Source organism: Danio rerio, chromosome 17 (genome assembly GCF_052040795.2).
Source record: "Danio rerio strain M-AB ecotype USA chromosome 17, GRCz13ab, whole genome shotgun sequence".
Classification (NCBI taxonomy): domain Eukaryota; kingdom Metazoa; phylum Chordata; class Actinopteri; order Cypriniformes; family Danionidae; genus Danio; species Danio rerio.
This window is the reverse complement of record NC_141037.1, coordinates 33,232,673-33,250,000: the sequence shown is the minus strand read 5'-3', so window position 1 is coordinate 33,250,000 and position 17,328 is coordinate 33,232,673. Positions and strand designations below refer to the sequence as shown.

Here is a 17,328-nt window from a genome sequence, read left to right as displayed (position 1 = left end):
CCTTTATAATGCTGTCATCAAATCCTTTCTGAAAAGGGCGTGCCGACACAGGAACGCACCAGGGACGGGCCGCTATCAAAAGATTCATACTTCCACAGACGCCAGTGTAAACCCAACAAAGACTATACCCAGTGCACTGCTTTGATCCATTTTATATGCTACACCTTTTTTGGGGGATTGTATCTTATCGTATTATTCGGAGATGTTTGACAAGCTTAAAAGGAACTATCTGTTGTAAAATCAAAAGGTCCACGTGTGTCTTCCTTCCAGGTACCCAGACAGCAGCTGCTCTGTAGCACCCAGACTAGAACAGCTTGTGTGAAAAATAGTTTTGCATAAAAACTGAATATTAAATCTGTTGAAACACATTAGCTCTGTTGCAAAACCTGGCGTGAAGACGGTTAAAAGGTTGGCTGCATAATTATGCCTGTTAAGATGCATTCTCTTGGCAAAATCTAAGGAAGCACCGCATGGATGTTTCTTAGAGAAGGCAGTCTCAGCGCTGTGACGAGATGAAGCAAAATAAAAATGAAAAGAATAATAGATGAAAGAAAAAAGAAAAAACACAATAGTACAGGGGATTTCAATATTTTTTATCTGCCACAGAAACCAAAATATGATCATCCTTGTGTAAGGAAAGCATCTATATAGTTTCATATATAGACTCAGACTCAACTTTATAATCCCGTTTAGGAAAACTAAAACTGCAGCAACGTGCCAGAACACAGGCAACGTTCCATGTACACATTACCAAATTATTACCATAAATCATACATTAATTTAATTTGTAGATGCATCTCCCTCCCTGTTGGACTCATTTAAATGACCTAATGGCCACCATAACAAAATATTTTCTAATTTTGTTTGTCCTCAAATAGGAACTCTAAAATGGCATCCTGATGGCAGCAGCTGAAACAAAGAAAACAACGGGTTATGTGGGGTGCATGAGATACACTGAGCTCTCTTTAAGACATAATTACGGTAAATTACCATTGGACCAGTTTGCCACCTTCACAAGGTTACTCAACCTGTTCTTATTTGACAGACTCAGATTACCATACCAAGCTACAATGCAGAAAGATAAAACAGATTCAATAAATTTGTTTTGAAACAGTGTCATCATAGAGGTACAAACACAAATCTATTGTTACGTTCGCTTGCAGAACGTATTTTGGATATGTATGTGCGTTTGTTTGTATGTGGGTGTGTCGTTTCATGCGTGTGTTACAGGTACGAATGGCATTGGAGAATCCGCATTTCATGCTGATGCCGTTGGCCGCTGACGTTGAGTTTGCGCCACCAATTGCTGGTTGGTGTATCGTTTAAAAGCCGAGCCCAAACTGCAATGGCGATCTCCCTCTCTCTCTCTCTCTTTCCATCTCTCGCTCCTCTTACTCTTTTTGTGGGTCTCTGTGAGGAAGTCTCTCTTGCGAGGGTTAGTAAGAGAGAGAATGTGTTTTACTTGTGTTTAATGCTCTTGTCTAAAGTTTTGAGATTTAATAATGCAACGTGTTTGCTTGTGAACTTGTCCAGTTAACTGACATGTTTGAGAGTGATACATCGGAGAGGGTGTAGGAGTGATTAAGTTGCGCGATATACATATACAACACCAAGATTCATCTTAATATTCATTAGGTTCAGGAGAATGTGCTGCTTTCTGTGTGTTTTGTTTTTAGTTAGAGTAGTTTAGTTAAAACGTTTGCTACGTTGAAGATGTTTATTTTCATGCTTTTCTTTTGATATTTAGTTTAGTTTGTTAAAAACAGTTACTGAGTTTTGTTATATTTATTTTTATGATTTAAGCACTTCTAACCACTTCCTCTCCCCCAGGTAATTTATCATTTATTTATTGTAAATATTTTTCTTTCACTGTACAATATATTTTCACTGGTTTCACTAGAAGTATGGGCAATAAACAATTGCAGTGATATTTGGTTTTCAGTTCATTTCTTTCTCCATCCGCTTGTCACACACACTAAACTATTGTATGTTGTCACATATTCTTAGTTTAATATTAACATCTAAAAGGACGTAACAGCTATCCTTTCTTTAATTAACTTTTTTTATAGACAGTCTGGGTGTTAGGTTGGAATGTCAACACTGTCAATAACAACCCCCAGATATTTGTGTGTGTCAACAATTTCAATGACCAATAGGGTTTTGTCAATAGACAATGTCATCGGCCACTGCCGATGGCAAATAGACAAAACGATACTGAGCCGGCATCACGATCCTCAACCCTGCCCTCGTCGCAGCAGCAACCCACTCGCCAATAACACACACTTAGGCCCCGTTTACACTAATACTTCTTAGTTTTAAAATAGCATTTTAGAATGAAAACGATCCACGTCACACTGATGATTCACCTAGCATTTTTGAACAGCTCTCCATGAACACTATACCACTGAAAACGCATGTCACGTGACCACATACACACAAACACACTCTGCCATGCCCTTCAGCAGTATATGCACACGTCTGTGCTCCAGGCAGTCAGTATGGGGTGCTTTGAGCACGAAACCCCAGGGAGCAGTGCATGTCGGACAGTACATCAAGGATGTACCGCTGGATCGCATCTCACTATAGTTGATATACGTGATATTAAATTAATGTTGTCTCTATCAACTCTTCTGCCTTTTGAAACTATCAAGTAACGTGTCACAGCGTCAGTACACTGCTTCAGTCTTTCACTTTCACGCCTGTACTTAGTAATTTTAGTGAAAACCTCAGATACTGTTGGTTGGCTGCTGTTGGTTGTGCAAATTTTTTACCAACAAAGATTGACGATGCCATTTTAACGACACAGATCCCTCTGCCTACCACAGAAAAAGTGATTAACAGGTAGTAATTTGTGTGTAACTTGTTTTTATTTATTTATGATTTTGTTACTTTTGGGTAAAACAAAGACCATGCGGGTCAGGTAGTTGAAACAGTAGGCTACAAATAATTAAATTGTTATGAATTATTTATTCATAGATAATTAATTCACTGCCGAGAACAATAATGATACCATCGTCCATCGCAATGTTTCATATTAGACATTGATAAGATGGAAAATAATTGGTCAACATCGCCCAACCCTAATGTCCAAACCTTTAATAGTTGTCATTCTAGGGGTAGAAGAAGCCTTCCCCAATGTTTGAAAAACTGTATAAGAATAGAACTAAAATAATGTTTGGAAATGTTGGTTAAATTTTTTTTCACTCGTTGCAAGTCTGGATTAATTATTACACTTACTTATTTTAGTGGCTTTTTATTTTAAAATGTAATTTTAATCTTATTGTAAATCAAATTTTGCACAATATTACTCTTATGTAATCATATATTTGTATTGTTATAATTATTACATACTCAAGGTATTCATTTATTCATATTAACACTCTTTATCCTGATATAATAATTGATTATTTATTTGATTCTCATTTATTTTTAAAAATATTTTAGAAACACATTTCTCCAAACATTGCCACTGACTCAATCACATTCTTGTGACCTAAATTTAAAAACCCTGCCACAGTGGACTAGGGTTGTAACGGTATGAATTTTTCACGGTATGATAATCGTCTAAAACAATACCACGGTTTGACGGTTTCGCGGTATACGGTATGTTACAAATGTTACAAAATAATAGAACAGTGAAGCAAATTTGACTTTTTCCAAATAATATATTTTTAGTTACTATAAACAACACCACTTACAATGAACAAATAAAAATAAGAAAATAATAAATAATGTGTCAAAGTCCAAATAAAGTCCAAATAAACATGGTGCAAATCCTCAGTAAAAAAAATAGGTATAAATATTTACTATACTATAAATAGTTACATAACGAAACTAGATTCAATATGGAACATCCTTAGGTTCTATGTGCCAGCATGGATTTGGATATGGTTATCTGCAATGCAGACAAACAGCTGCACCTTCATTTGCGTCTTTTGAAAACAGCAAGAGCAGCAGTTCGTCTTTGCTGTGTCACTGTTTTGTCATGTTTCTGTGCTGCTGTGCATGCAAAAGTACTTAGTATGAGAATTATTTCATGCAAAACTTTTTTTTTTGCGTTTTATTTAGCCGCGCATAAATGTATGCCTATCTCTCATTCCGTGTTGTTCAAAAAGCTTGGTCCACAAACAAAAGCGAAACCTATGCTTATTGGTTGTGATATAGCTTCAAATCGTGGTAAACCGTCATACCGGTATATTGTTACAACCCTACAGTGGACAAGATACTTTGGCTTTGGTGGATCATTGTGTTTCCCATCTATCTACTCCCATCGGTTGGCACCTTTTCCCTAGTTGTTGTTTGATTGATGTTTGATGGATCGTGAGATGTTTGTGAAGTGATGCACTACAATCTGATGACGGACCATGTTGGTTGGCAGCTGCCAATGTAAACTCTCAGAAATAAAAGGTACGTGAGCTATCACTGGGGTGGTACCTTTTCAAAAAGTACACATTTTTACTTGACAGGTCCATATTGGTACCTAAAAAGTATATTTTAGTACATACAAATTTTAAGAGGAACACTTTTGTACTTTTTAGGTACTAATATGTACCCTTGAGGTATTAATATAGACCTTTTAGGTACAAATTTGTACCTTTTGAAAAAGAACTACTACCCCAGTAACAGCTTGCGTACCTTTTTTTCTGAGAGTGTAGCGTGTAAACTTTAAAATTCTAAATGGAAATAATTCACGAGTACTATTTGTGTTGCTGTGCATGTACATGCTTCAAATCAGTCCTTTACAAGGTCCTGTGTCAGTTAGGATGCTGACTATAAAACAAGTTATGTTTTTGAAACAGCTCTACTGTCTTGGCAGGAACTAAGAGTGATTTCCAATTCCAAGAGGGTACCCATAACCATTCAAATCCTTATAGTACGAGAGGGTACCCATAACCATTCAAATCAAGGGAAATGATTACATGGAAGCTCTTGTGAGTCTCCTGCTGATGCAAAACCATTATATACAATCACTTGACACCATCTGCTTAATTATTACACCATAATGCCCACCCCCACAGTGGAGTTCAAGACCAAAAATCAGAGACCACAAATAGACATGAAGGCAAAAGGCACTTTTCTAAAGCAGCCTCAATCCATCAGGTCAGACTCCTGGTGACGAAATGCTCTACGAGATGCCGTGTGATTGTGTTAGCAGGGGGCAAACGTGAGTTTCAAGGCTATTGCCTCAGCATTCCACTAACACACCATAAATCAGAAGAGGGGAAGCGTCGACTCACATGCTCATTCCACAGGAAATCTGTTTAAAAATATACCAACCCTTATTAACCTTATTCCTCACAGGGTTTCAATATACTTAACGAGGTTTAAGAAATAAACTCAGGGTCAGGGTTGATCGTGCAATGTGAGTCCGAGTCGTGAAGCCTCAAATGCCAACGTTAGTGTCACTCAACAAACAAAAGCTGCTCTAGAGATCGAACCTTGCAGAATGCAGAGGGGGGTTTGAATCGGAGTCGAGTCATCAATTTCCACACTACTGTGATAATAATTGCCATTCCCTGCAGCTCTTGGCGCCTATGAATCAAAGCAGCAGATGTGAGGGAAAATATCAAAGTGTATCTGCTCTCCTTTTATTGATTTCCAAATCCACCCAAGAAAAAAAGGCTGACAATGCCCCTTTATTAAAGGAATAATTCAAGTAAAAATGAGTAAACGATGGCATAACATTCGTGCTATTTCAAACTTTCATGCCTTTATTCATCCATTGATTGCCATTTTTCACCAGGTATAAAGAATTGGGACTGGAGCACTGAAGCAAAGAACCATAAAAAAAGTGTAGTCCATATCCTTGTGTATTATATACAGGTCTTCCTGAAGCCATATAGAAGAGCTTTAGGTGCTTTTGCTCTAGGCAGTTACAGGAACTCAGTCATAGGAACTAGCCACCAGGTCCAGTTCCCTGATAACTACTTTAATAGAACAATCTACGAAAGTGATGCAAGTCAGCCGACACCAATATCAAGCACAGCATTCAATAAAATCAACAACTGGAAAATGGAAGACACTGTAATCAAAGTTGTCTTTTCAAGATAATGGAGATTAAACGTAGACTGAAGCAACAACAAAAAAACTAAAATTACCTACATGACAACATGTAGCACTACATTCCAATGAAACTGAGGAAAAAAAAAGGTAAATGTACAAATTGCTCAATAGCCACTTTCACACAGTGATACCGGTAAATATCCAGAAAATTTCCTGAAAAGCTTTTCTGGGAAATTCAAAAAAACATTGTTAACACGGGCCATGATGTTACAGATTTTTTCCGGAAAAGACCATTCACACATCCATTCCAAAATACCAGTAAATTCGGACATCATTAACCAGAAATGGCCTCTAAATGGCTGTGCTTATATTTGTAAACATTTGACTACATTACAAACTCTGTGGATGGATAAGTATTGTGAACAACTTTGATAAAAATATATGTAGGAACACTTTTGCATATTGAGATGTTTATAATATGTGTGTGCGCTGGTACTCACCGGCTGCTTAACGTGCACACGTGTCAAGCAACTGAAGGAATCAGAGCTTAAGGTAAGCAAACAGCGATTTATCATAAGCATCTTATCGATCATTTTTTACACAGTTGGTATTAAGAAGGAACAGATTCGTTATCTGACTAACATCTAGCAACTAAATGTGTCAGTAAATATATTCAAAGGCTTTTATTTTCATAAACAGCACGGATGTGAATGTGTCTAAATGTTCTGACTGGCCGGATGTTTCACATCTGCATGTTCTGTGCATAAATGCGCTTTTTCCGGCAATTTTCCTTCTGCGTTCACACAGCGCAGCATTCCAGCAAATTACCGTTAATATTACAACTTCTCTTTCCGGAAAATTGCTGGAACAAATTTACCGGTATTTTAAAAAAATTTACCTGTTCACACACACAGACCTTTCCAAAAAATTGCCAGTAATTTTCTGGAAAAGTCTGTATGTGTGAATGGGGCTAATGTGTATGTCTTATAACACTTCAAACTACTGTCCCAATATTTCATTTGGCATTCATTCACCCATTCAATATATCATCAATTGGTGAAGTTTGTTTCCCCTGCCACTGTCGTCACTGGCTTGCTGGGTTTGGGACTTGTAGAGCTGCACATCGATGGATTTGCTCTTCAGTGTTCTGACTTTCAGCAGTAAAAATTAAATCACATTGACCTGAACTAAACTGAACTTTAACTCTGAAAACTGGACTGACTCAGTTTCAATTTACTTGAACTTCTACTTAGTATGTTAAGCTGCTTTGACACGATCTACATTGTAAAAGTGCTATATAAATATACATCAATTGAATACTTATGTCTCTGTAGTTCTTAAGTTGAATTAGACCCGGCTCTGAAGTGCAAAATTATTTACGAGAATGAAACAGAAATGAATCATTATTTAAATGTTGATTAACTTGATCTTGCTCACAACATGGTCGAAATGATCTGATCATGAATAAATGTGACCATCTTGAGTTGAGGTTGGCATGTACACAAAATGTAATTGTCTTATTTTTAGATGCATAGTTTTTGCTATAAACCACAGGTACTAAAATGAGTTCCTGGAGGGCCAAAGCTCTGCACAGTTTCACTTTAACCTGAATTAAGCACACCTGATTTAACTAATTGTGTCCTTCAGGCTTATTTTAAACCTGCAGACTTGTGTTTTGAAGCAGGGTTGAAACAAAACTCTGCATGGTTTGCGGAGTGTGACATTAATGTTATAATCAATGTGTCTGTGCACTGTTTATTTACCTTTATAATGTTTAATCGAATACCAAAATCTTCACTACCGTGGAACAGTCATCTTCATCTTCTTGTGGACAGTAATCATCCACAGCTTAGTGCAAATCTGTTCCCAAAGAGCAAAATCTAGCACCACCCTAAATTTCAATCAGATGTATGTCACGATAGGAGAAAACTCTTAACTTCGTTCATGCTGACTTTAAACTACAAACAAATCTATGGTATATACAGGGTTCAAACACATTTTTACTGTTAAAATTCCATGACTTTTCAAATTACTTTCAGGTAAATATTCATGATCTTGTTTCATGTTTCATGTAATGTCTACGTACATGTGGTAAATAAGAAAAAAAAAAACGCATGTTCAAATTTATTACGAAATCTCAAAAATGTGACAATCCATGTAGTTTATATTTATTTTCATATTTGTAAAATAGTTTTTAGAAAGCATCTTGCTGTCTGCGTGACAATTTTATAAATGTAGGTTTGTGTTCTCACAAGACTTAAGATTTGTAAAAATTAGCCTTTAGCACCCACAGTATCTTACCTGTAGTTAAATACTGTTTCCGGACACGACACTTAAAATGCATCTTGAGTTACAGTGAAAGGGAGTGAAAGAGAGGCAAAGGTAAAATTGCTTTTGAAGATATTGCTTTTTCAACCCATTTTATTTTTTTGAAGTTTACCCATCAAATATAGTGTCAAGTATAAGTCAAATTCATCTGAAGTATATTCAAGTACACGGATAATTGCTAAACAAATTTTCATGACTTTTCCAAAACATTTTGGCTTTATTTGTTTTTCCAAATCTTTTCCAGGCCTGGAAAAAGGCTTTTCGAAGTTTCTTGACTTTTCCAGGACCATGTGAACCATGTATATATTTTTATAATTTAAAAAAAATCTTTGATTGTGACAATTGTTTGTTACAACTTTAAAGCCATCATCCAAAGTAAAAAAAAGATCTGCAAATTCATGTAAAAATTTGTTACTGTTTCAATGTAGTAAGTCATGCTTGCAAACAACATGGGTGTGGTTAAGCAATAACTTTGTAACTGTGATAGATCTGTGATAAATTACCCATTAAAACACAAAAAGGGATGGGAATTCATGTCAAAAGAAATCCCTATAAGCTCTGCTATACTTCTGGGTCAAGCAGTGGCATGTAAGGTCTTAAGCCTCTGCTCTTTACATTAATGCTTAGATGTCTAGATTCCAGAGTCAAACAACTCTGTGAAAGTGGTTAAAAATTAAGCCCTGAATTATTTAGTCATGCTGAGTTGACGGCTGCATGAGTGGCATAAGTGCTTTTAAAATAAAATGTAAAAAAAAAGTCCAATCTAAGTTGTGAGCGCTGCAAGTTGGCCGTTATCAATGAGGGGGGGTTTGCGTGTGTTTAGCCCCATGAGAAATTCATGGCAGTCGAGAGGATTTAACAGAGCCGAGTGGCCTTATCTTCTGCCTGCAGCTAAACGGCATCCCCTCGCACAGTCCTAAGAACTATGTGGCATTGATTTAACGTTGAATATCTGCTCACAGCGAAAAAGGCAAGCAGCGCAGGTGCGCAGCAGGGTGATGGACATGAATTCTGATATGACGAAAATAAGTTGTTTACGGAACAAATTTGTGAAGCCAGACAAAACCGAAATAATGAAAGCAATCCAAAAAAAACACGTTCAATTTTTCAGAGTGAATTATCAATTAGGGCTCATTGTGAGCGCAGTTTTTGCATGGTTACAGGTCTGTACTTAAAGCAGTAATGCATATGTAACATGTCCATGGATGAGTTGTGGTCAGCTCAACCACGGACTGACCGGCAAACCCAGGACATCTGTCCTTCAGCAAACAGTGACAGCATCATTCGCTCCAGCTCATCTCTAATTCATCATGAACAGATGGGATATGCTTAAAAATAGTAGTTTTTTTTAATCTGCAAACTACTGCAATTGCGTAATCAGCAGCAAAGGGTGTATGAGTGTTTACTAAAAAGCAAATGGATAGTTCATTTTAGTGAGGTGACTTTAGGTTATATTACTGCTGGATTTAATGGACTCAATGAAAAACTCTAAAGCAGAAACAATGTTTTTTTGTTTTTTTTATCCTTGTCTATTGAGTTGACATTTAACAATGAATCATCAACTATATGCTACTACACTGTATACTGCTTATTGTGCTTTTATATCAGCATGTAACCTTTAAACAGTAGTATGCTGAATTACTCGCAATGTCTTTGTTATAAATAGGCCTGTGAACAGATTCACACCTTAAATTGTTATTAATTCACAATGTTTTCTGAGATTAACCATAATTAAATTACACTTTTTGTAAAATTACGCATATACCATTTATCTCGTTTCACAATTATATTGTTATCACTTGCTAGTTCCATCAGGCTGGTTTATCGTATATAAGGATGATATATTTCGACAAGGACTTTTCAAGTTTAATTTAGGTGTCTGTCCAAAAAAAAGGACACTAGGAAATAGGCTGCATGATATTGGAAAAAGTGACATTGCAGTATTTTATTTTTCTGCCATACATATTGCAATATTATATTAAATTAACAATTTTAGGATAAATTTGGATGTTAATAGAATGCTTTTGTAGTGGAGTGCATCTACATCAAATGTAATAATCCAAATCACAAGCAATGATAAATATAGTAATGCAAATTACAAATGAAAAAAATGCTCTGTGGTTTTTCTAACAGTATTCAGGAACATGAACTGAAATTAAATGTAAAATAAATAAACCATATGCAATTAAATAACACCATATAATAATTATTGCATATACTGTATACTGTACATAAATGCAATTAATCTCTTAAAGTTACTCATGCTAATTTCCTGTGCCTGAATTTGAATACAGTCACAAACACATGAAAAGACATATTTTAGTGGTAACTTTAGAGTTCAACTTTGCAATTACACCACAATCATGCATGTTTTAACTTCTACTTAACTTTTACCCTGATTCGACATTGCAGATCCTGTGATTAGGCATGGGATGATAACCGTTTTCAAGGTATACCGCGGTTTGGAAAAGCCAAGGTATTAAATCTGCCAAAAATTTGTCATACCGTTCCTACGATATATGTAAGATTTGTTTTTTTAACAATTTTTTTTGTCTGTTTGTTTTTAGGACAACAGTATGTCCAGTAAAAAGGATATCCAAAGATTCCATTTAAAATTTTTAAGAAATCAGTGTTTTTGAAACAGAAGAAGACAATAGAAGTTACTGTTATTTGATTTATTTAGCCTGACAAGTTTAAGGTAACAAAATATTATAAATGATTCAAAGAGGAAAAAAGTTTTAGTTTTTTTACCCAGACATTAAAAAAGAATTATACTTTATAGCAGTAATCACAATACTGTGAAACTATTTTTATCCAAGGTTATCATACCGTCAGAATCATATACAGGCCCATGCCTACCTGCGATGTGACTATTGCGAATGATCATATTGCGATATCGATGCTGAAATGATATATCTAAAACTTGAACCAAAAAAACAACAAATTTGAAACTAAATTATATTTGTATACGTCCATAAAATTTATAGATTTGTGCGCACACGAAAAGAGAAAATCTATTTTCCCAAATGTGAAATGTAAAACAATGATTTTATTGAAGCTTTACTAGCAATGCTAGTTTGTCATATGTTTTGACATTTTGACACTTGATATCAGACTATTTCATATATTTTGATACTTTATAAATAGGTATGCATGAAACAAGACTATAAGCTTATGTTTCATAATGAAACACAAACAGAGGAATGTTTTGCTGAGCATGAGTCAAAAATTTCTCTGCCATCTCAGAATCAGAATCAGTTTTATTGCCAAATGTGCTTTACACACACAAGGAATTTGTTTTGGCTACAAAAGCCTCCAGAGTACATAAAGTGACATAGACAAGTGACAACACAAAAATAAATATCAGAAAATACGACAAACATTAAACTGAGATTCAATTAGACAAAAGCTCCGGATGTTGAGTTGTATGTACAGATTTGTTATAAATATACAAGTTATAAGATGCTTTGTACAAATGCATATACATATATCTGATGTAATCATTACATTAGTAACATTAGCATTTTAAACCAACTGTTTTATGGCCCTTTTCCACTGAGTGGTACGGTACGGCTTGGTGCACTTTTATGGCCATTTCCACTGTCAAAATGTGTACAGAACCAAACCATCCAACTTTTTCGCCACCTTTCGAAAGGGTACCAAACACGAGAAAGGGTACCAAAAGGTGGAGCTACATGCGTAGCTGAACAAAGATTGGTTACAGAGATGCATCACGATCTCGTGGAGCTAGCCAGAATGAAAACAAAGGAACCACCACGTTTTAATCCACAGCCGAGACGTTACATGGAAATTCTATATGCATATAATAACGAGTCATGGATGACCCAAGCTCAAACAAACCTTGTCATTATCTTGATGAACAGCAGCAAAGTCAAGAACAAAATCTGCCATGTCTAGTTGATGTTTTACGAGCCCATCTAAAAGTGCGAGCGGTTTTCGCTTTCTCCAGGGAGCTCGCGATCTACGTCTACATTTATATAATGAACTTTTTGAGCTGATGATAACATTGTGTGTGTGACTATTAAAGTGTCTCCGTCATCTTATCCATTCAAAAAGAAAAGACAAACGCGAAAGTGAAGCATGAACAAACAAAGGAGAAACCCGACAAAACACAGGAGCAAATTGTTTTGGCAACCTGAATCATGAACAAACTGCCATCTTTATTATCCCCTTTGGACTATTATGAACTTGGAATTACAGAATTACACTCTAACAGAGCTTACATGTGCTGGTGAAGATTACAGATACAGATGAGAGGTTTGCACTGACTGTGGGCTATGTGTTGGGTGTTGTTTTTGAACTCAAATAAGGACTAAATGTATTCTGTGTGTAGTTCTTCTGTAGTTGGTAACATATCAAAGACTGTGAGGGGTTGTATGTGTTCATATATGTTGCATTTATTGATTTATTTTATAATTACAGACGTTACAGTAGGCTATTTCGTCATTGATCTGCAGTTATAATCAAATCATGTTCATAGAAAAGTTAGTAATAAACATTAATAAACAAGTATTTATGTATTAGTATTAATATTAGTGTTTCGAAAAAAGGAGCATGTAAATCATGAAATCAGATATAAATTCCCATTCGCAGAAGGACATCTTAGGCAAGCTGTCCACATTATATTACTTTTTTTCATAAAAATGACATTTTGAACAACATTATTCTTCCTTTGGCAGTTCCCAATTAGATGTCACAAGCCTGCAGATTTTCTTAAGTGAACAAGGTCAACAGCCTTAAACCAACACCAGCAGGCACTTTGGGAGCTTAAAAAGTTCTGCCTGTGATTTCTTCAAGTACATAAGCTTCATTCTTGCTTTCTCACAAACTCCCAGAGCTTATGGCATCATCACCCTTCCCTTCATTGCATTTCCTAAGCCACATCCTGAGTCTAGATGCATTGGCTGATGTGTGGCGACAGCCTGTCAAAGCCAAGCGCTTCTGACATCCTCTCTCCTCAAGCATGACAAGCAGTACCAGGCCAAGGGGAATAACAGGGCTCTGCGTTGTCCGACACTTATTGCTAAGCATTCACCAGAGACCTTCATGTGTCAAAGGAGGAAAAAGCCAGAGTCATCAAAACTTTCTGCAAGCCTCCAGCAAGGTGCATGTCTGCGGTGGGCAAATCAACAGTAATAAGAAGGGGAGATCCATTTGCATAGGGACCCAGCAGATAAAATGTGTTATTAATATGCTTAATTAATATGCTGGTATAGATAAAAAAAATCAGTAGTTATGTTTACATCCAGCTAAATAAAACTGACTGATAAGAAAAAAAGATGGTTTAGTAGTTCTGCAGCACTTGCAAACAGATGAGTTGATTAACATACAAATGACCTCAGGACTCCGGTTATAAATAAATGTTTACATTCATAATCAGCTGAATGATTTCTGCTGGAGTTGTATCTCACTGGCAGGTCTTTCAGGGTTGCCTGAAGGTAAAATATGTCTAATGGCTTATTTCCATTGAGCGATATGGTTCAAAATCGGTCCAGTTATGCAGTAAGGTACACATTTATACCCATTTCCAAAATGAAGTTAGACTGCCGACCAATTCTGTTTTACAGAGAATCGTCACCAGCATGTGCAACAAGACAAGGGAATGGCAACACAGGAAGCACCATTTTTAAATACACAGCACAAACACAACACCATAATATAATGATGGTCTGCAGCAATGAACCATTCTCTAAACAAAGCTTGTTTCTTCTTGTGACAACAACATGCCAAAAAGGGAGCAATATCTGCTACATCGTAGTTGTTTATGGGGTGGTTTACATTTGGCATGTGGAAAGAGTGAGTCGGACCCTTTCCTCTCTCTATTTGCACTCTTTCTTCTTCCAGTCAGAATGATATCAATTACAACTTTGTCATACTCCATGCCTACCAAGTAAAGGTACTATTGACAATGGAAATGCAAGCCTGATCAGGGTGACCCATATCAAACTGTACCACTCAGTGGAAACAAGGCAGGAAGGACATCAGCTAGTTAGAGGTTCCTCCAGGATTAGTTATTGGACCCCTCTTCTTCTCAATTTACACCATTTTGTTGGGTCCCATCATGCAAAAGCATGGCTTTGACTATAGGTATAACATGTACATTCATAAGGGTAAAGATATCATCATTTGCAGATGTTTATCTGTACATCAATGTTATATTGTATGACATTATATTTTGAACCCTCCAAAACAAGCAACAGAACTGAATATTATGTCATGAGACAAAGTGTGTTTAAAGGCATTTTATGCATGCAGAATTCTATATTACTATAGAAATTAGGTCTGTGCGCTTAATCAAAATCAAATCGCAATTTGAATATATGTATGTAAATATGCATGTATGTATTATTTAATTTCCCAGAGATGGGTTGTGGCTGGAAGGGCATTCGCTGCGTAAAAACTTGCTGGATGAGTTGCTGGATAAGTTGGCGGGTCATTCCGCTGTGGTGACCACGGATTAATAAAGGGACTAAGCCGACAAGAAAATGAATGAATGTATCATTTAATTTCCCCCGCCCAGAAAAAATGCATGACTGTCGTCTGAGTGTGACAGTCTACTAGCCAATTGAGTGAGAACACTTTTGTTTTGCAGAATTGGATCGAACCATGCGCAAAGCCCACAAAAGAACAAACAAAACAAACAAACAGGAAAGCGTGGACATTTGCTGCTTCAGAAGCATTAATAGACTAATTAATATCAAATTAAAACAGGACATGAGTAATGGGAATATTTTGGTTTAAAGTCAAAAAGCTATTGTCATTTTATTTGTGTTTACTGTTTGCTCTAGATTAAAAGTGAGCGTTTCAATTTTGAATATTTAAAAATAAATTTGAATAAATGTTTAAATTAATATCTTTTCAGTTCCTTTCTTAATGAACACTGCATTTCAGCAAAAAGAGGCTACGATACAGATTATTGAGCTGAAGCTTGGCTACAAAATTAAATCGCAAATCAAATCGAAATTGCATAATCTGTCAAAAAAAAAAAAAAAACGCAATTAGATATTAGCCCGCACAGCCCTAACAGAAAGCTCATTGATTTAAATTGCAAGCCAAGCTATTAGAATCTCCTCCTACTTTGTGAACATATAAATATTAGATACTTTACCAAATTGCATATATCTGATAGCTTGGGCCTCCTTAGAAGGCTGAACCCAACATTATAATAATTATCATAAGATGAGAGACATAAAAGGCTGATATAATCAAATATGATTTATGAAATATAAATCTGATAAGGTTCAATAAATTGTTCCGTTTAAAATTTATTATTTTACTGAGTATTTTCTTAGCTGAGCGTCTTTACAGATTTTAAATGCTATGATAGCAATGATGAGCAATACCCGAACAAAAATCTAACAGTATGCAGAATTCCCACCACTAATTAAATACTAATGTCATCAAAACCTCATAAGTATGACATCATAAGTTTTTTATAGTTTATAGTTTAATATTAATTTGAATAAAAATAAATGAACATGCCATTCCTAAATTATATATTCAAATAATACAAATAAAAAATGTTCTTCTTCGACTGCACCAAATAACTGTACAATAGTACCCTAGCAGTTCCACCAAGAAATTTGCTAATTTGAATTGCAATACATCATGTTGAGTTGCACTAACCGCAGAAATGGGCCATGACAATTATTCCCTACTGAGTTAAGTAATCCCTATGGCTGAAAGGAAGCTGCACCATACTGAAAAGCAGGAGCTAAAGACTCTTGAAAAGGCTGACTCCTGCATTTTCACAGCACAACAGTCACTTTAAAAGTGCATCGTTGCGACAGCATCCTTGGCGGTACGCAGCTTCTTGCTTTTGTGACCCAGTCACCAAGTGCAAATGCCCTGAAAGGTGAAATGTGCAAAGATTGCAGCCAAAGACACTGCTTTAAATCAACTACTGTCAAGATAACCAAGTTAAGAGAGACCCATGGACATGGTGTAATCAAGCACTCATTTCTGTGTGAAAACTGTTATTCAAATCATAGCACTAACAAGACTTCTCTCAAATGATTTGCAATATACAGTAAGAAAAGTGCAGTTTATACTGCCATGATATGTAAATAAACTATAATATAGACCTTGAAAGGAAACATCAACAAGCTGTAAAAATTCAGGCATTTTCCGCCACAATACATCAAGTGTTCTTGGAAAACAGTCCAATGTAGCAGAATGGTGGTTTAGAGTTTGTATGTAAACACACTTATGACCCTTTTAGCCAAGTGCTGTCGCGGCGATCATGAAATATTAGTCCGTTGATTAATTGGTGCTCAAACACTCTCGCCTTTTTCTTCATTCATCAAAGCAACACTGCATGTCCGGCTTGGCTTTTCGTGCTTATGCAGGGCATTTTCTGCTAATCTAATACCCAGTCTGCCAAAGCATACTGAAGTCATTCAGCTATATGTGCTTCTCTGGTACATATCTTATTTCACACTTGGTAGCATCCAGTCATTGGTGAGGTAATGTATTGTTAAGCTCATGTACGGGGCAGCATCTGCGCTTGATCACACGTGTGCATTGGCCAAGTCAGGTTCTTTAAACCTTGACATCTTTCATTTGGCTACAGAGGCCAGGGACAGCAATTTCAGAGATTTTTCCTGGCAATTCATGCTGCTTGTTAAGCTTTTGCAGCATTCATATTTGAGCCAGAAGCCTCTGCAATGACTTGCTGCTGGGGAGCAACTGCAACTGACGCTTAATGGTATCAGTACCTTTAACTGCAGCCGTTTTGCTGCATTGCTGGCCCATCAAAATTATCGGGTATTCCTTTTGCAAGTTAACACCAAAATGTGCCCACAGGGAAGCCTTTGTGTTTGGCTTTGCAACCAGCCCCGGGTCCATGTTGTGGATTTCAACAACAGCTGAACTAATGAAGCTGGCAAAGCAATGTCAATTGAACTTGAAATACGGGTTGTGATGTTACACACAGGATATATAAAATAACTACTGCCATTTTGTAAGGCCATAAGG

The 17,328-nt window shown here is 36.3% G+C and overlaps 2 protein-coding genes and 1 long non-coding RNA gene across 7 annotated transcripts in view; 1 reads left to right on the top strand and 2 right to left on the bottom strand.

The window, feature by feature from the left end:
• Window positions 1-17,328, bottom strand: part of LOC147839992 (uncharacterized) — a 782,854-nt gene that overhangs the window by 291,536 nt on the left and 473,990 nt on the right. The window lies entirely within an intron of this gene.
• arhgap5 (Rho GTPase activating protein 5) overlaps window positions 1-17,328 on the bottom strand; it is a 59,757-nt gene that overhangs the window by 25,659 nt on the left and 16,770 nt on the right. The gene's annotated exons all lie outside the window — the stretch shown is intronic.
• On the top strand, window positions 1,739-8,089 carry LOC147833117 (uncharacterized). Of its 2 annotated transcripts, XR_015513552.1 has the most exons (4): window positions 1,739-3,516; window positions 4,215-4,386; window positions 4,656-4,846; window positions 4,883-8,089. It is a non-coding gene; the product is annotated as an uncharacterized LOC147833117 (long non-coding RNA). The 2 variants fall into 2 exon arrangements; XR_015513553.1 differs by lacking the exon at window positions 4,656-4,846 and having other exon boundaries at window positions 4,215-4,407; window positions 6,151-7,914.